The sequence below is a fragment of the Geotrypetes seraphini genome, chromosome 1 (genome assembly GCF_902459505.1).
Source record: "Geotrypetes seraphini chromosome 1, aGeoSer1.1, whole genome shotgun sequence".
Classification (NCBI taxonomy): domain Eukaryota; kingdom Metazoa; phylum Chordata; class Amphibia; order Gymnophiona; family Dermophiidae; genus Geotrypetes; species Geotrypetes seraphini.
In genome coordinates, this window is record NC_047084.1 from 68,820,376 (window position 1) to 68,836,322 (window position 15,947).

General features: G+C 46.0%; 1 protein-coding gene across 1 annotated transcript in view; it reads right to left on the reverse strand.

Annotated features, from left to right (window-relative positions):
* Positions 1–7,853, reverse strand: part of NIPBL (NIPBL cohesin loading factor) — a 1,354,860-nt gene extending 1,347,007 nt beyond the window's left edge. The window contains 1 exon segment of the mRNA XM_033932779.1: positions 7,087–7,853. The gene's annotated coding sequence lies outside the window, so the exon portion shown is untranslated.
* Between the last annotated feature and the right edge of the window lie 8,094 nt (positions 7,854–15,947).

Consider the following 15,947-nt stretch of genomic DNA (forward strand, 5'->3'; position numbering starts at 1 on the left):
GTCATAAAGTTCTGCCGCCCAGGAAGCACAAAGAATGCCCTCCTGGACCCGTCAAGCAATGGAGGCTATGGACGCTACCATATGGCTGTTGCACCCCTGGAAAAAGAGGTGATCTAAATGACCAAAAGGCGTTATAAACCTAGAGTGCGGAGAATGATATGCACTTTTTTCCCCCCCCCAAAAAAAATGCTGAGATGAAAAGCTTGTTGCCCCATTCCACCTCCCAGGAAGAAGGAAGGAAAGGTGAGAGCGGCATAAAAGAAAAGATGACACCACTGTAGAAAGAAATAATGGTACTGTCCTAACTGACACCCCAGAAGTTGCAAATCAAAAACAAGAACCCACCGGACAAGGCCTGCAACTCAGAAAACCGGCGAACAGAAGCCATGGCCACAAGAAACACCATGTTCAATGGTACCGCCTTTTAGAGTCACAAAAGATAAGGTTGAAAACTAAGCCTATTGGAAACAGCCAAGCATCTGAAGACAGCACTCTGGACAGGGCTCCCTAAGAGGCGTACGAAGATACTGTACGCCTGAGAGAAACTGAACTACGGGAAGCCGAAAAGTAATTGAAGAGTGAGATACCGAACCCCTGTAACAAGCTAATATTGCCACCTGAAGCAGAAGGGAAAGGAACGCGAAGCCCTTGGCAATACGCTCGTGCCAAAAAAGAAATAATATAAAGCAGAGAACTCAGGAAGAGTGCCAATGTGGAGAATTACCCAAGAAAGAAAAAGCCCCCAAACGGAAGCAGAAACCACAGGTGAACACGTCTGCATCACCTAGAGAAGAGAAGAAACAACCTGCTTCGCATAACCCTTACACGCCGCCATGACTTCCAAAAGCTAGGCCGTAATACCAAATTAGGATGAATATCCATGTGGAACGGACCCTAATTGAGTAAATCCGGCGATACCAAGAATTTCAACAGATCAACTGTCAAAAGACACACCAGATCCGCGTAGCAGGACGGCGCAGCGAAGTTGGAGGTTCTCTAATTACTGCACCCGGAAAGCGAGCTTGAGATTGCAAAACCATCCAATCCTCAGCCAGGGGAAAACACCTAAAAAGAGAAACCAGAGGATAGAAAGAAGCAACGCTGCTACCCCCTCTGACTGTCACTCCCTGCGACTGCTGAAGAAGCGAGGAAGCTCTGAATGTCGAGAAGAGGCCACGAGGTCTGGCTCCAGGAGATCTCACCTTTATACACAGAGCTGGAACGCCTGAGCAAATAGTCCCCAATTTACAGGATGTAGAAGATGTTACCACTACAATTTAGTATTTCCAAAGCGCTGAAAGGCGTACACAGCGCTGTACAGGGGAACCTACAAGAGACGGTCCATGTGCAGAATTTGTGGATAGAAAGACCATCTAAACCCATTTCCTGTCCTGAAACACGACGCACTGACAGCAGAGGAAGATGAGATTCCATCCATGGAAGGAGCACCATTACTCACGTAGCTCACATATCCCACGAACCTTCCTGGCTGTAGAGAAATACCCCAGTCATAACACAGGCCCAAAAGACCGTTATCCGCATTCCGTGAAGAATGGTACGAACTCCTGAAATGAGAGCCTGACCAAGCTACAGATCAGAAGAATGAATGAGTACTGACTCCTTGCGCTGGGTAGCGAAGGCATGGAGCCCCTCAACCCGACAGCTTGGGATGTGTGGTGACTTTGATCCTGTCCATCAAGGATCGAGGAATGCCTTTGAAAAGATTAATCTCGCCGAGCCACCCAACTATATGGGCAATGCTTGAGGAGTCAATTAGATACTGCAACTGGAGCCTTGAGATACCGGGAACCACTGGAACAAAAGCAACTGCTGCAGTGGTCTCATGTGAAAGCGAGATAAAGTTCCCAGTGGAGTCACCCCCATAAATCCTAGAACATGTACAGGATCCCATACTCTTAGACCCGGTGACTGAAGAAAGCAAACCGGAGACTGCAACCTGTCGCCCCAGACGCTGGGAAAAAAACACAGTCCTCTCTCCCGAGAGCAACAGCCCCTGCTATTCCAATACATAGGATAGGAGAAAAGAGTTCTTTGGAAACGGAAGAGTCACATCCAAAGAATTGAAGAAAAGAAGTTCAGATAAAAGAAACCACCCGTTGTCACACAAATTGGCCTGGCTGAAATACATCAAAATCAAGCAATTGGCTAAGAAAGAAAGTACCCGAATCTCTCGTGTGCACCAAAATGCTACTACTACCCCATGTTATAAAAAGGTCATGGAGCCAAGGCAAGGCCAAATGGCCTCTGCCAAAACTGATAGCGCTGCTCGAAGAGAGCTAAGCGAAGAAAGTGCCAATGCGGTGACCATAGGGAAATTGTAAATATTCTCACCGTGTTGCTCACGAAATGTCAAACTCTGAGAAACGAAGTGACCAGAATGAGATCCAGCCCCCGCCTGACCAATTCCCCCCCCCCCCCCTTAGGCACCTTGAAGCAAATGGAATGGCTGCCCATAGATCTGGAAAAAACTAACTTAGTGCAACCTTTGGAAGGCCAATACCCGGTGACACAAAGAAAAAATCTGCAGTGGAAGAAGATGATACAAAAATACAAACCTGGAAAAACACCGTCTTGCGATGTAAAAGGGGGCATGAGGACACACAGCAACCCGCCTTAATTCCATGCATGCTAAGGGAAGACAATGCTCACCAGGCGTAATCCAGAAGCACCATACACCTCTCCATAGACACGATCTGTACCTTGCCAGAAAACAGACCATGTGTCCACTCCAAAAGAGCTTAAGGGATGATTTCAATAGGCATACAGCGCAAGCTACCCTACGAACTCGCAAGCAGAGATATCCACCCCTAGGGATCAGCAGCCTCCTAGACTGTTCTACTAGAGTGGAGGGCCGTCTAGCACGCACCATGAAGGCGACCACCACGCGATAAGTATGAAAAATCGGCCAACCCTGGAGACAATCAGGCCCAATGGAAGAAGAAAAGAGCCATCAGGCCTCAAGAGAGACCCCCCCAACTCGGAAGTTCTGCATACTACCGTGAAGAAATATGCCTAGATCACTACCAGACGCACGCAGCACTGTACATAGGCAGAAAGACTAATGAAACCTCCAACACCGCCTCACGTTACCAAAACCCCGAGTGAGGCAATGAACCACCCGAATGAAACACAGGCACACGGTGACCTACTCCACCGTGCCATCTGCCAACCCATAAGGTAGCACAACCGAGTGCAGGCGGCCAAACCCAGGGCAGAACCTTTCGTGTAGGTGCCTAGGGATATAATGGGAGAGCCCCCAAGAACAACTAGCTGCTTCTCGGCAAGAGAAGCCGGTGGAATACCCACACACAGCAAACTTGAGCACCGCAATACGGGGCAAAGCTGTTTCCAACAGGGCTGACGATGCGACCCCAAAAAAGAGAAGCCGCGGTACACGCTGATAAGGCAGCAGCAGGACAGGACTCACTGAACGCCGCGGCGCCGGGGACCCGAGCGAGGGGCAGTTTCGCGCCAGAACCAAAACCGGCCGGCTCCTAGAACAGTGCTGTAAAAAAAAAAAAAAAAAAAAGACCGAGAACTCATAGCCAAAACAGAAGCAAACAGCCCCGCAAAGGAGAAGTCGAGGCACGCGCTGAGAAAGTCAGCTTGCCAAAATAACTCCCCGAGCGACGCGGTGCCGGCGACCCAAGCGCGTGACTGTTTCGCGCCAAAACAGGCTGGCTCTGAGAACAGTGCAGCAACAACAGACTCGGAGCCTATAGCCGAAGTAAATATATATATATAAAACTATTCAGCCGCGTCCTACACACTTTTCAATATCCATTGCAAAATACACCTCAGGGAGGGAAGTAGGAAAGCGCTCAGCTCCCAACAGCAGTGGAGAACAAGCCGTGCCACTCGCGCTCCAGAAAGACCCGGCTCCAGTCCAGGCACTGTAAAACACACCCGGAGCCATCCTCACATCCCCGAGGCCACACCGAGAGCCACACAAAGTCGCACCTTTCCACAGGCCGCGGCAGCGCTGAGAAAACTATGCCCCAGAAACTACCAATGCCGCAGCCCAAGCGCCAGGGCAAGAAAAGAAACTCTCCTCACTTATGCGTGGGAAAGGCAGAGGCTCCCTCAATCGAGTGATAGGCCCTTCACCGAAGCAACCTCTTATAAAACCACATTCCACCGCACAACAAAACTGCCAGTCAAGAACCAGCAACTCTCACACAACCACAAAGTTCAAAGACAAGTAGAATGAAACACATACTCACAACCTACAGAATAGTGCCGGTAGATGCCGGGAAACACCAGCTGCTCAGCACTAGCAGGGCAAAAATGCAGCTGCGTAGTCCCCTTTTTTTTTTTTTCTTTTTGAACGGGAAAGAAGAAAAAATAGGGACCAAGGCAGACCCTCTATCATTGGAGGGAGGGTGAGACAGGGACAAGGGGTGGCCCAAGTGTAACCTCTAAAGCCGGCACCGTTCAGCTGGACACCCCTGTCTCACTGAAGAGATGATCTCAACAGGAGAAATAGATTAGCCAGCTCACTGAAGAGAAAGCCTCAACGGGAGAAATAAAGGCCCAGTCACAGCCAGATTCCAGGAGCTAGTGGAATAGTGACCATCACCTGCTGGGAGATAGAGAATACTGGAGATACAGGAGGCGTGCCAGCCAATAGGACCACCTGTTAATCAGTTTCTCTATCTCCGCCTGCTGGTAGATGTGTGCTATCCCATTGGTCTCTGGATTCATCTGCTGCTGTTGCTAAGGAAATGACTATTCTTGTAAAATAAGTATCTACTTGAATGCTGAACTCTAGCCAGAGCTAAAATAAAATGTTTCAAAACGAAAATAAGATCATTCCTAAAGCGAGTAAAACTAAGAACTAGCAACCTACCAAAGAAAAACTATTACCAGCTTTGTGTAGAAATCACAACTACATGGGCAAATGAAAACAGAAACTAACCCAAATGACAACGATATCTTCGTCACCAGCTAGGACATGGGCTAACTTACTCTCTATATGGCATTACCACACAAACTACTGTGCCAAATCAACTTTCTTCCGGATTCCGCTGATACAAAAAGTTATAAAAAGTAATTGAGATGGACACCACATAAACGACGCAGCTATTGTGGCAAGCTCCCGGATCTCATTTTCTACACTCGCTTTAAATTGACTAACAGGAAAGAAAGAAATCCCGTTAACAATTTATATTTCATACGGTGTGCATCAAGAAAAAATGGAAACCTAATTATCAGCGACAACTGTGCAATGATTGGGTAAGTCTACTTTTTTTTTACTGTTAATGTCGCTTCCTGATGATGAAAAAAAAAAGACCCAAACCACAACAAATGTGTTCATAGCCCTTCCTTTCTTGCGAACAAAATTTGCCTTACATAAGGCCTTTCCTCTAAGTCAGGGCTGCATAAATCAACAGAAAGAAGAACGCTAAAGATAACTCACATTTCCTTTTTCTCCCAGACAAGTAAAAGTCATGAAGCAAGCAAGCTCCATGCAGCATTAGGCCCAGGCCCTGTTGCAATTAACAAGAGCAGCAGCACAAAGACAGACTTACCCTCAAGTAGATTAAGAGATAGGAGAGAAAGAAAGGTAAAGACTAAGAATCAGTAGGATCTTCAGCCTTTCTACAATCCAAACTGTTCCCTGATCTATGAAAGATATGGATACAGTACTACTCGTTACTTAATACGTATGTCAACATTAAAACTCTCCTATGAGAGAGCTACATCAACTCTAATGCATATTAGTAACACTTCTTAACTATGCAGTTTATTTCAGCATTTCTTTTGATTCAAAAATAAAAATAAATATCTGTTTTAACAGAATGACTGGGAGATTTTGTGGCTTTTTAGTGCAAATCATGTCTCACAATCAGGACACTACTTTAACAGGTATATAATTATATTTCCTGCAAGACAACACCTACTATTACTTATAAACTGTCAAAATTTGACCACTTATTAGCCATGTGTAAAGAACATTTGATCTGTTCAGATAACATTTCTTTAATTACATATTCCAAAACATCTCCTACACCAAACAAATCCGTACCAAGTCTTTAAAATACTCTGCACTGCAAGATCCAATCATTCTCTTTCCATCATCTGCAAGATCCAATCATTCTCCTTTCATCTTTATTTCCTTAATATAACAGGATTTCCATTTTCTGGGGGAGGGGGGAAGGAGAAGAGGTGGAATCTCTACTGCACTCCATGCTCACACTGAACACAAATTAAGTTCGGATGTGGTAGAAATCAAAGAATTTACACACATTTTTGATTTAGCTATTTGAAATCATTCTACAGATGAAAGTCACGGTGATTCATCATCACGTCACCTATTTAACAAGATTAGTCCACGTCAAATAACATTTACCTAGCAATAAAATACTCAGTGTTTGCAATTTAATGAAATTTTTAAGACCTCCGTGCTTTTCGTCTAGGCACCTAATAAACTTATGTCCTGCAAGTTTTGAACACACCAACATTTGCCAAAAGGGGGTGGGGTAGTCAATAAACCAGAAAGACAAAAAAAGAAACGAGAAAAACAAAGTAGGGAACACTGAGGCTGTGAATCTGTGGAACTCAGGCCCGGCCCGTGCAATGGAAGTTACAGCACCCGTTCCCCCTTCACTTTTTGTTCGGCCAGCAGCCTGTGACAGCAGGAGGAGGCGCCGCACAGTCGAAGCACTCCCTAATCCCCGGGCTGGAGTTCAGGAGCGGGCCCGCGGCCTGTGCCTCTGCCCCGGGCCTGTGCAGCCTCTTCCGCTTTCGGGGGCGGGGGAAGAAACACAAATCGAGTCACAGAAGAATGAGGAGAGGGGGAATTCAACAACAACAACAGCAAAAAGAGAGGAACGAAGGTGAAGATAAAATTGCCTAGCAAAACTTGTACGTACATACATACATACATACGACCCCGTCCTCCTTCCCCAAATAAAAGAGGCAGAGGCGAGAGAAACAGAAACCTCCAGAAGTCGGAGCTCCGACTCCTAGGGATCCGATTACACCGAGGCCGGCCCGCCAACCGCTGGACGGGTTAAATAAATACACACAAATACACAGTACGAAAAAAGGAAGAATTTTTACCTCAGGGAATCCGCTTCTTAAATCCGAACGGGGATCAGGCTTAAAGATCCTATTTCTCACAGTTCCACTGTCGAGAAGAAATAATATAACAATAATAATCCGGGTCGGGAGGGCTCGCTCTTCTTCCGTCTCAGTGCAGCAAACATGAAGAGACGGAGGGCTCCCAGCCGAGGCCAACCTCTTCCGTCTCACTCTCTCCGCTCTCCCCTTTCCCTTAGGTGCGTGCTTTGTAGATTTTTATTTTACAGTATATGCAGGGCTTTATATCTCTTAAAACGATGGTATATATACATGGCTGAATGTGTGCATCTAAACCTTAAAAAAAAAAATAAAAAATAAAAACCAGACGGAACCGGTTCTTCGGTGAGGCGCGCGGGGCCGAGTCCCGGCTCTTCTCCTTCTCTTCTTGCTCCCTCGTTTTTCTATCGCTCGCGCTCTCCTGGACTGGGCGAAAGCAGGATTTTCAGGACCCGGCAGTTATCCGGACGATCCTGTCTTTACCTTCTTCCGCGGCTTCACAAGTGGCGGCTGGCTAAAGACGGAAAAGGGTTCTCTCTCTTGGTCGCTCTCTCTCCCTCTCGGAACAAAATGCCGACCGGAAGTGCTGCTTGCAGGAATGACTCCCTCCACCGGCGCCAAACACCAACAACCGCCCCCTCTCCTCTCCTCTCGTCTCCCCTCTCCTCTGTGTGCCCTCCCTTCTCTCGCGGTACTGCGAGCGTTCTACTTCCGTTCATATTCCGGGAGAGGAAGGCAGAGAAGCGGGCTCTATGCCTCGCAGTGTAAAGTGGAGCCCTCCTCTTCAACTCTACAGTCGCCACCGTCACTACCAGTAGGAAAGAAGTTACACCATTCACTCTCACAAGGAGCTGACCGAATTTTGCAGGTTGCTTACACTTATACCAGAAGGTGGAAAGCAATAGAAGAGTCTGCTATAAACTTCCACGGAAATGCACTTTCAGTGAAACTTTTATGACAAAGTTACAGACAGAGCAGAGTAGTAACTAGTTACAGTAACGCTTGTTACTGTAATTAGTTACACTTTTAGATAACTATAAATATAACTAGTTTTCTTTATAAGATTTGACTATATTAAGTAACTAGTTACTTTATTTTAGTAACTACTAACATATTTACAAGTTAAACTTTTGCATTACTGTTTACAAAGCATGCAGAACAATTGACAATGAATTTCCATTTATACTATTTTAATCGTTATTCTTTATTTAATTTTACATTTCAACAATCTTACAAGTCAAAAAAAAGAAGAAGAAAAAACATCTTACTGACAAACATTCAACAGTGAAATATAACAATTTCATACCAAGAAATAAGGAAATTTTTTAGAATAGCAAGTTGTAGTTAGTCCACTATAAATAGAGACGGAGCTGAAATTTAACTCAGTGCTCTACGAACGTGGAGATGATGCGGTATACAAACCTAAGTATTAGATTAGATTAGATTAGATTAGAAAGTAAAAAGGAAAACCAAAGATGAGGCTAGTTGACTCTGGACCTTTTCCTTAATGAGCTAAACGACTGCAACAAAACTCATGTTATCAAAATAAGTTACCCTTTAGCAGATATAAATTTCGATAGCTGCTTTGGCTCATAGAAAACATATCTGTTTTCTTTAAAAACCAAAACACATTTACCTCAGGAATGTTGCACCCAACTGGCCGTGCTTGAGGTCTCCAAATAAGAAACTGTTTCCTTCTCTTCTGAATTTGACGAGATACATCAGAATACATTCTTATTAAATTTGACATAAAGGGAACATCTTTATATTTAAAAAACATATGTCAAAATCCATAGCAAATTGTACCAACAAAGTGGCTGACACCTGGGCCTCTATATCCATTCTTTCCAGGAAATTGGATAAGTCCAAACTATCAGCAGATAAATTCTGCTGGTTAGGACTTTGTGATTTTATCCTTCTAAGTAAATAATATATTTTGGAGATAGGCGGAACTTTCAAAATTTTATTCAAATATCTTTTAAACATAACTATTACAGTTATTGGAAATTGTTTAGGAAAATCGATAATCCTCAAATTGGACCTCCTAGTATAGTTTTCTATCATTTCCTGTTTAAAGTGCAAAGTTGCATTATCTTTAATCCAAATCAAAGCTTGGGTTGCCAAAGTTTGTACTCTAATTTCCATTTCATCCAATTTATTTTCCAAAGTCAATACTCTTGTCTTTAATTGTAGATTTTCTGAGAGCACCGTAGTACACTTTGTGGAAAGTTACTCCATTTGGTTATTCAAAGAGATTTGTAAATTGGAAATAGTCCCCAAATTGATTTCATGTTGATAACCTTCGGCCTCTGTAGGGGAACAAATTCAGTTCTAAGGCCCGAGTTAACTATCACAGTACCTGATGTCGTAGCAGCAGTCTCCGAAACTACTTGAGCTTGTTGCAGTTCCCCTGCCAACTGCATCGGTTTACTCAGCTCCTGCTTCCTTTCAAGGTCAGCCCTTGCTCCCTGCTGTGTTGTCAGAAGGACGTCCTGCATCGGGTTCACATCCAGCCACTCCTCCGATGCCTCAGGGCGCGTCGGCGGGCTCCGCTCCTCCAGGTACAGTATGGCACCCTCAAAGGAGAACTCGCATGCCTCAGCCTGCATGCTCTCTCCAGCCGAGGGATTCTCTGCCGGCAAATGCAGTCGGGAGCCCCGCTCTACAAAAACGTCCTTCGGGCCTGTCTGAGTCGCAACAGGATCCTCCAGAAAGACCCGGGTCTTCGATTTTCTCTTCACCAAAGGTAGGCAGGAAACAAAAATCAACCAGACCGCAGCAGCGTCTCTGTGGAAACGTCAAGCCGCCATCTTGCTTAAGCTCCCCATTTATGCTATTTTACTCATTAAGCCTCCAATTCAATGGGGTTCTCTTGCCTTGCCATAGTAACTATCCATGTACCAGCTATATATGGTGACAACCAGCCAAAGGGGCTCTGCTGAACTGAAAGAATTACTTCATAAAGGGCTGGACTGTTTTTGCATACTTAAAGGAACTCTGAAGTGGCTAAGAGGCCCTGGGGAAAGAATACCAGAAGGGGAGGGGAAGTCCCCCCCCCCTTCCAAAATGAAGTCTCCAAGAAGGACTTTTGTGGACATAAGATATTCTCCCTGAGATAAAAAGGAGGCAGTGACAAAGATCTGTGGACTGGAAAAGCACCTTGTCCAGCATAGTTGTCAGGTCCATGGTTTTCTTGGCCAGTTGGGCTGCTTTGAAATGCTAGTTGTTGGAACTTTTGAGTGGCTGAGGGTTGTGGATTTTTGGTCTGGTTTTAGATTTTTGGGTGGTAATTTGGGCTACATTGTGGCACAACTTGTGTTGGATGGAAAGGAGAAGGAAAGCTGTGGACTTGGTGGGCAATCTTGAGTTTGACAGTAAGATGGAGTGGTAGTGGAAGAGTTTGAGGGAGAGATGCCGGATCGCATAAAGAAAAGAGAGCAGAAGCAATAGGGATGGATGGGTGACAATGGGCATTTGCTGCTCTTGTCGACATCAGGCCTTCCTCTCTCCCAGGTCCCGCCTACTTCCTGTTTCTGCAAAGGTAGGACCCAGCAGAGAGGAAGGCCTGATGCCGATAAGAGCAGTGAATTTCAAACGTTGCACTGCCAACTGCAGGGTGACAAAGGAAGGGAGGGAGAAGGAAGACCAGGGCAGGGAGAGGAGACAAAAAAAGAGATGCTAGACCACAAGGAAGGAAAGGAGATGTCACCGCGGGGAGAGAGGTTGTGCTGGGTGGGAGACGAGCTCCGCCTCCCGACATCCCTTGCGGGAAGAGAGGTTGGGCCGGCATGGGAAATGAGCTCCACCTCCTGACGTCCCTTGTGGGGGCTGATATTTTTTCTTTTAAAGCCCATTACCCTTCAGGGCAACTCTGCAGCCTTCCACCGCGGGGAGAGAGGATGAGCTCCACCTCCAGACGTCCCTCCCGCCACAGCTCAGCGTGCTCCTTTGTGCAGCGACTGAAAGCAGCGACCACCATCAAAAGAATCACTCTAACACTCAAGTAACATCACATCATCCCTCTCAACAACTCAGCGACCCTTTCAACTACACCCACTCACCTCAAACTACAAGCAACTCCTACCTCCCCCCTCCCTTTCCTGACACTCAAATTCTCATATTTCACAACTGGTAACCTTCATAACTGATAATCTCCTCCTGCCACTCAAAAAAAAAAAATCTCCACCCCTCTTCATTTTCACCAGGCTCCACCTCAGAACTACAAACTCTCAAAATGAAATCCCCAATCATTCAAATCCTCCCAGTACTCTGCCTCGCCAGCTTGGCATCAGTACACTGCACAGCCTACAGCAATAACTTCCACCCCCCTGGGCACCCCAAGCAACAGAATTCAAGACCCCATGACCCCCCCCCCCCCCCATGTGTCTTTGAAGATCTTTGAAACACACCAAAAGGCCATTCCTATATTCTGGAACAAAAACAACAATAACAAAAGACAGCGAAAACTGCCCCTCATTAAACTTTGCATCAATCCACAACCGATAGTATCAAAATCAGGGGGAAAAAAACCCACCTCCATCCCCTGCATGTACGTCAACGCAAGATCGGTGGTTAACAAACTATTCCTCCTAAATGATCTAATTACAACTAACAACCAAGACCTCTCATTCATAGCGGAAACATAGCTAAAAGACTTAGATAGCCCAGAATTCCCCCACCTCTGCCCTCAAGGATACAGTATTTATCCCAGGACAAGCAGGCAGCCTATTCTCACATATGGGTGACGTCATCGACGGAGCCCCGATGCAGAAGCCTCACAAGCAGACTTGCTTGTAGAAACTAGATGTTTCGAGTCAGCTGCACCGCACATGCGCGAGTACCTTCCCGCCCAGCATAAGGCGCGTTTCTCAGTTCTCAGTTTTCCGCGGAGCCGAGAAGTCCCTCTTTGTTCAACTTACTTCATGCCTTCTCTCACCGCGGTTTGTGTTATTTTTCTTCATGAATCGCTGTATTTAGTTTATTTTTTCTATTTCTCGTTTTTAAAAAAAAAATTTTATTCCTTCCGTTCAGCAGCCAGGGCAGGCCGCTCGGCCGCAGCACAGGGGCTTCAACCTTGCAGTGGCTGTTTTTCCTCCTATGTCCCGGCCAACAACAGGCTTCAAGAAGTGTAGCCAGTGTCAGCGTGCGATTTCTCTTACGGACCCACACAGTAAGTGCCTCAAGTACCTTGGGCCAGACCATCACCTGAAGTCATGTGAGCGCTGTGCTATTCTTCAACCTCGAGCCCCCAGTAGAACAAGGGCACATTATGATTACACCAATTAAGAAAAATACTAAAGAGCCTTCTAACATGGCTTCCAACTTTAGACCTATCGCCAATATCCCCCTGGTTACCAAAATAGCAGAAGGGATAGTAAATACCGAACTCACCACATACTTAGAAAAACACAATATCTCGCACGACAATCAATCCGGCTTCCGGTCAGGTCACAGTACCGAAACAATTTTAGCTTCCCTGCTCGACTACCTTCATCAACTATTCAGCCAAGGCTCTTGTGCTCTAATATTGCAACTCGATCTAAGTAGCGCATTTGACTTGGTTGACCACGACACTCTACTAGACTGTCTGACTTCTATTGGAATCTCAGGTCATGTTCTCAATTGGTTCCATGGATTCCTGACAACAAGAACCTACAAGGTGTTCAAGGACGATACTACCTCCTACAGCTGGGACAACCCTTGTGGAGTCCCACTAGGCTACCCCCTGTCCCCCACCCTATTTAACATCTACCTTGTCTCCCTAGGAAATCTCCTACAAAGCTTAAAGCTCAAATTTTTCATCTACGCTGACGACATCACAATAATCATTCCGCTCTCTTACTTTACCTCAGAGTTTCTAAACTCGCTATCCTTCACCCTAAATCAGATCGAACTTTGGATGTCAGCGTTTAGACTAAAGCTAAACCCAGAAAAAACTAAACTCTTCTTAGTATCCCCAAACGACAAAATTAAGGAAACTACGATACACATCAATGGACTTGACTACTGTATTGAGCAATCATTAAAAATACTAGGAGTCACTTTAGACAAGCATCTCACTCTGGAGAAACACACTGACCTAGTGTTTAAGAAAAGCATCTCGGTGCTCTGGAAACTCCGCACCATTAAAAAATACTTTGATGACACCTCCTTTCGTCTGCTGGTCCAATCTTCCATTCTTAGTGTCCTAGACTACTGTAACATCATTTATCTAGGCGCCTTCAAGAAAATCACCAGGAAGCTGAGACTGGTCCAAAATACCGCCATCCGCCTTATCTTTGGCCTGAAGAAATGGGAACACATATCCCCTTTCTACAACAAGTTGCACCGGCTGCCATTCGAATCCAGAGTTCTATTTAAGTTTTCTTGCATCTGCTACAAAACCGTATCTGGTATGTCACCAGCCTATCTTTACCCCCACTTCAACCTGAACTATAATAAGAAGAGCTCCCGCAAATCAACTTTGTTCGCTTTTCCCTCACTGAAATCGTGTCATCTTAAAAGATTCCTCGAACGAACCTTCTCTTTTCAAGCGGCCAAACTAAATTCATGACTCGCCCAAATCATACTTGACTGCTCTTCATACTCCCCCTTCAGAAAAAAGCTCAAAACTCTACTTTTTAACGGACCAAATCCCTAACGCTCCCCTCTTCCGCCATAACGTTTCCCCTTCTCCACCTTAGAAAACAGATTAAAACCCTTCTTTGCAACAGACCTATCCCTTAACGCCCCCTTCCCCCATCTCACCCCCCTCTCCTCTTCCTTACTTTTCCGCCCGCCCCCCTTCTAAGTTTGTTGCTCCCCCCCCCTTTTTTTTCCAGCTAATATGCTTTGTTCCCCCCTCTCTTAAACTTAATTGTATCCTACTACAGCACACTCTGTATGTACCCCGTATTTGGCCCTTCCCTCACCTAAATTGTTAATGTAAACGAGTTTGACCCTACGATTGCTTTGTTATGTTCTTCTTTTTTCTAATCGCACTGTATGTAATTCATCTATCTGTTGTGAACCGCCTTGAACTCCCTGGGTATGGCGGTATACAAAATAAAATATTATTATTATTTTTATTATTAAACGTCGTCTGCTTTCAGTGGAGAAGCTCTTCGGGATGGATTCCTCGACTCCGAAGCCGACCTCAGTCTCACCTTCGACCGAGGGTCCTCCTGCCTCCACTGCTTCGACCTCGAGCCTCATCAGACCTTCGTTTGCAGCAGCTTTTTCCTCGACGACGTCTGCTGTATCTTCCCCTGTATCCTCAGGTCAGATAGCTCAGCAGAAAGTTCCAGCGGTGGTGCTTAAGGTGCTTAAGACTTCCAAGTCGAAGCACATTTCCACTGCCTCTGTGGAACCTCCAGCCAAAGCAGGTGGTCCGGTTTCAGACGCGGACCCATCCTTGCCAGCTTCTTTCCAGACTATCTTAGAGCAGCAATTCATTCAGTTCCTCACTAATATGGGACTGAAGCTTGTTACTCTAATCCAGCCTGGGCATTCTGCAGACTCCCGCAAGATCAAGCTTCTTCCTATGCCTCAAACTGAGACTACACACTCTATGCAGGAAGCAGAGTCTCTGCGAGTGTCTGGTCTGGCATCTATGCACGTAAAGGAAGGAGCAGATTCTTTGCAAGTGCCTCAACAGGAATCCTCACACTCCATACAAGGAGCAGAGTCTTTGGGGGTGCATCGAGGTTCCTTCATCAAGCCTCTGGAGCTTCGATCCACAGCTTCCAGCCCCATCCATTCCTTGGTGCCATTGACTGCTTCCATCTCCGGGGTGAAGTCTCCTCAAACTTCAAGATCTGCTTCCAAGCACCTTTCTCACCGATGTTCGAGGCCTTCATCGAAGCATACTTCCAGGCATAGCTCTTCTTCCAAAGAGCGTCCTTCTTCAACTAGGCCTCGATCTACACCTTCCAGTTCTACTAGACCACTGACTCCTCGATCGAGGTCTCCACTTCCAAACCTCGAGGACTCAGCGGCTTCGATTGCTTCGTCCAAGTCTCCCTATTCTTTTGATGCCTTTTTTCAGGCCAAAGCTTCATCTTCGACCTAGGCTGCCTCGACGACCTCAAGTCCTCGAGGCAAGGCATTGGCGGATCAGCTATCTTTCTCCTCTTTTCTTCGTCAGATGGCTATCGATTTGGATCTTCAATTGGATGCTGGTTCCAAATACTCTAAGGAATATCTCAAAGTCATGCATCTTCCTCAACCTCTGGCAGAGTCACTTAAGCTTCCTCTTCACAAGCTTTTGTCTCAGACTTTTACCAGATGCCTGGAGACTCCTTATACAATTCCAGCTGTTCCAGGCAAATTGGACTCTAGATATAAAACTCTCCATTGCAAAGGATTTGAGAATTTACAATTATCTCACCAATCCCTACTTGTGGAGTCATCCTTGAAGAGGTCCCATCCTTCCAAGGTTTATGCTATTGTTCCTCCTGGAAGGGAGGGGAAAACTATGGACAAATTTGGACGTCGCATCTATCAAAATGCCATGATGTCCTCTAAAGCACAGTTCTTCAACCGCCAGTCCGCAGACCGGTGCCAGTCCGCAGAAAATTCCTGCCGGTCCACACAGGGCCGGTGAGATTGATGAGCTTTAATTTCCTGCCGGCCAGGACGCATTAGAAGAAAGGCCGCGGCTAGAACGTATGCACGCTGGGAGGAGAAAGGAAGTGATGCCAGACTGTGGGCACAGGATGGAGAGAGAAGAGGGGAAGTGCTGAACGGAAACAGGAAAGGGCGGTGCTGAATGGAAGGGAAGGGGAGATGTTGGCGGGAAGGGAGATGTTGGCGGGTAGGGCAGGCGAAATGTCTCCAAATTGGATAGTTTTGCACGTTAGCAT